This window comes from Fragaria vesca, linkage group LG2 (assembly GCF_000184155.1).
Source record: "Fragaria vesca subsp. vesca linkage group LG2, FraVesHawaii_1.0, whole genome shotgun sequence".
Taxonomy (NCBI): Eukaryota; Viridiplantae; Streptophyta; class Magnoliopsida; order Rosales; family Rosaceae; genus Fragaria; species Fragaria vesca.
In genome coordinates, this window is record NC_020492.1 from 10,577,164 (window position 1) to 10,581,469 (window position 4,306).

The following is a 4,306-nucleotide window of genomic DNA, read 5'->3' on the forward strand; positions in this document are numbered from 1 at the left end:
ACAGTTTTGTAGATATTTTAAAAAAATAATGGTTTTTTAGGTATTTTGCATAAAAAATTGCTGACGGGGCGTGGTACTATACACTGTGGGCCTGTGTATATGTCCTTATTTGTTTAAATTTGTTGAAATATGGTTTTTCTGTGTTTTGCAACTGTTTATGGTAGTGGGATGTTATTTTCTATTTTTATTATAATTAAACAAGGGAAAAAAAATTAGTGGTATTAGGGCTGGGCACGGGACGGGAAGGTGTTTTTAAAAATCTGTCCCGTACGTCCCGATCCCGACAATTTTTTTTTTTTTCAAGAACAAATTAATTGATTATCAAACACCACCACAGGTGGAAAAACGGGTTGAGAAACTCCAAGCATTCAAATGCTCCACCACAATTGATCAGTGTATGAAATTTTCGACATTTTTTATGCTGTTTGGAACAACATTAATGAAATTAATGGAAAAAAAATATCCAAAAACACATAAACAAAAAAAAAAGAAAAATTGATGAAATTAGAAGTACTAAAATCAACAAGAAGATAGGTGCATAGGTGCTAAATTACATCCCACTTTAAAAGTACTAAACATCCTACATTAAAAATTAACCCTCAAACAACAACTAAAAATATCCAAAATCACACAAGCAAAAAAAAAGAACATGAATGAAATTAAAAGTATTATTTTAGACCAAATTAAGTGTGGTTGAGTGCATTGTAACACCATGCAACCTAAAAAATCAAGTATAAAATGAATAAAATCAAGTATTCTAATATTACGGGACGGGACGGGATTTTTCAGGATAGTCCCGTCCCGTCCCGTCTCGTTATGGTAATGTTAAAACGGGACGGGATTGCTATTTTCAAAACCTATCTCGTCCCGTCTCGCTAACTTTCGGGACGAGACCGGTACGGGATCGGGATTCCGATACTAAGTGCCCTGCCCTAAGTGGTATATGTGCTCAAGAAATCTCCGGCTTCGTTGCCGGACCAGGTTAGGTTGCAGATGCCTAGGTTTGCTTAGGAGTAAGAGTTTTACCCCACTTTCTCTGAACATCGTCCAAATCCTCATGAAAGTGTTTCTCATAACACACATGAGATCTTATGACTGCTCTTAATTGGTTGGTTTTGAATTGCGAAAGCTAGACATAGATTTCGTTGGGTGAGTTTGAGATTTTGAATGAGGATTTTTTTTTTCTTCTTAATTTCAATTGAAATTGCTGTACCCAATTCCTATACTTAAATATAGGAATCAATTTTTTCTTCCTTTGAGCATGAGATTGGGAATAAGCTTACCCTTCATGGATGGAAAGACCGAGAGAGATTATGGGTCTTTGTTTTGAGATGGGTTTTTGAGTTCATCATATCTCTGAATCAATTCCTCCATCACATTCATCCCTTCAATCACAGATTGTGATGGCTCTGTGTGTTCTCTTTTCGTTTTTTTTCCTTTGAACAATTTGAACAGAAAAATTTGTGGAAAGTCGCTCGACTGTCTAACCGTCTCACGATCAGATAAGGTGAAAGATGATCTGATTTTGGCCAATAATGACATCGATTTGGTTTCAAGGTCAATGGTTTCAAGGTCAGAGTGTTGATCGACAAGAAACTGGGTTTCTGATGAAGCCTTAGATGAATTTCAATTTTTGATGAATCTGGGTAACATCAGAGAGTAGGAGAAAAAAACATGAGATAAAAGATAAAATTACCCTTCAGTTCTCAGTTTTTTTAACGGAGGTAACGGCTCCATATACCAATATTCAGTCAGGGTAAGAACATGAGATACCGTTTTGAAGTTTTTCAAAGTTGAGATACCAAAATTTAGCTTCTAAAAAAGGTCGGATACTGTTCGGACTTTTTTTTCCTATTATATTCAAACTCCAAATCTCCAATAACATCAATCGGCTAGAATTTGAAGAAAACAAAAATATTGAACATACATAATTTTTTCAAAGTTAAGAAACTAGTAGAAGTACAATAGCATAAAAATTAGTTTTTAGTCTGCAAGATAAAAACTAAAGTTGATAAAAAAAAAAAATCGGTAAATAGTACATGTGATTATGACAGTAATCGAAATTTAGGTGATGAATTTTGAAAAAGATGTTTTTAATTTCTTTTCTTTGATGCGTAGTAATAGTGGAGAAGAGTTAGGTTTTAGGGAAGAGACAATTTTTTTTTCCTTAATAATTGATGGATGTTTTTGTAATTAAACATATCTATAAAATCTGATATGAAATATAAAATAATAGGGTGTATATTAAGAGATTAAATGTGTGTATTTAAAATTTCTCATATTGTTTGTGTTTCATGTAGTTGAAAGTATAATTCCATTGCAAATCAAATTGGATCACAAAATGAAATTGAAGAAAGAGTTGTAGCCTTCCGAACTGGGTGTACGTCAATCCTTTAATTAACAGTAGAAAGAGGATATAGTACACAATAACCTACTAGTATAGGGCATGTGAAAATCGAGTTAATTTTAACTTACTACTAGGAGCCCCATAAACCATAGAACCTCCATTAAGTAAAAGCGCCTATATTTTATATTTTTTTTATTAATTAAGGACAAACCCAATTACAGAGCTTGTAAAAATAAGGCTAAAAAGTAAACCAACAAAGAGCATAAGTCTCCAACTCGATTAAACTAGAAAAAGTAAAAGAAGACATACAACTCACTAATCTATGAACCGAAGGCCTTATATCTAGGAAAAAAAAAAAAAATTGAAACAATACTACAAATACTACCACACACCACCAATGATTGCTAACATTGTTGTCGCCTTCCATGCCAACAACAGTGAGGTAGTGACCCAAAGGCAGTGATGCCCGAATACCTAATGCCAAACGAATCCCAATGCACAAATCTATGGAAACCCACACCATAGAGGGATAGCTCTCTCAAAACGATATCATACAATCCACCATCCAAACCCAAGCCATGAAGGAGCTAAGGCTAATGAGAGAAGACCGAGAACCATAACCAAAGAAAATCGAGGGTGATGAATCCTCGTGTGAGCACCCATAATCTAAAAAGTAAGTGCGAGATTGCACTTTGAGCTTGCAACCACTCAAGCTCTCTTGAAGGTTTGCAATGATAGTTGACATGTAGTTTTGGAGTTAGGAGACCAAAAATTTGAAGAAAAAAAATGATGGGGTTGATTAACATTGTTAGGAACCGAGTCCTCCTGAGCTGCTAGTATAATCCACAGAGGGATGAAAATGCATTATATGGGTGAATTGAGCTCGTAACCATGGAATAAATAACATCAGTAAAGAAAAACTCATTTTAGCATAGTTACCTCAGCAAGGCCCGAAACCCAAACCTAGGCCCCCAAGAAACTAAGGCTACATCTCATATGGGCATAGCAAGCCCAAATACCCTTGCTTGTAATGGAGAAACCCAGACCCATGTAACCATGTTGCAGCACCTGTACATAGCGTAGGGTTACGGAGCCCACCCAGCAAACCCGATCGTCATTCTCCCACCCCAACCGAACCACCACATCGGAGCCGCCTTGCCACCGCCGTCCCCGATGCCGCAACTGCAAAATAGGGCTCCCGCTTCCAGCACTGGACCACCCTGCCAACCGAAAGCCACCCAGCCTTCCTCAGAAAGATCCAAGTCTGCATCTGGAGATCTTATTGTGGTTAGCGCCCTAGGATCTTTTCTGGTCTTTACTGGTACTTTACGACTTAAGCAAAGTAGATAGATGACCTTGAAGATAGAAAAACAGCACACACAATTTTATAGTGGTTCAGCCAAAACCCTAGCCTACGTCCACTTATGTAATCTCTCTTGAGAGATCACTAGCACTATGGAGAATAACAACCTGATTACAAGTACTTATTGAAATCCCTATGCTAATCCCCAACTCCCTGCTAGATCTCTCTATCACCCTTAGCTCTCGGTTTTCTGTGCTCTCTATCTTAACCTTAGAAAACCCCCTGCAACTCCTATTTCTAGTGAATAGGGGCTGCTGATACAATAAGGTTTTAGGACTCCTAAACCTAGTAGACAAAATCCTAACAGATCTTGAAAGATTACTTTCCTAGAACTTATAGAAAAAACCTCTTTCCTTTCTGGACTTGGATTTGCTTACTGAATCCTAACTTCCAAATCATATCACCGAGCCAAAACACAACAATCTCCACCTTGGTGAGTTGATACCAAATGATTGTTGCACCCTTCAGGATATCTTGAATCTTCTTGAAGTAACCCTGAACAAACCTCCAAGAACCTTCACCTTGGCAAGACTCCTCTTGCCTTAACGCACCTCAAGTGAGGAGGCGCTCCACCACAACTCAGCAACCTGTGACAC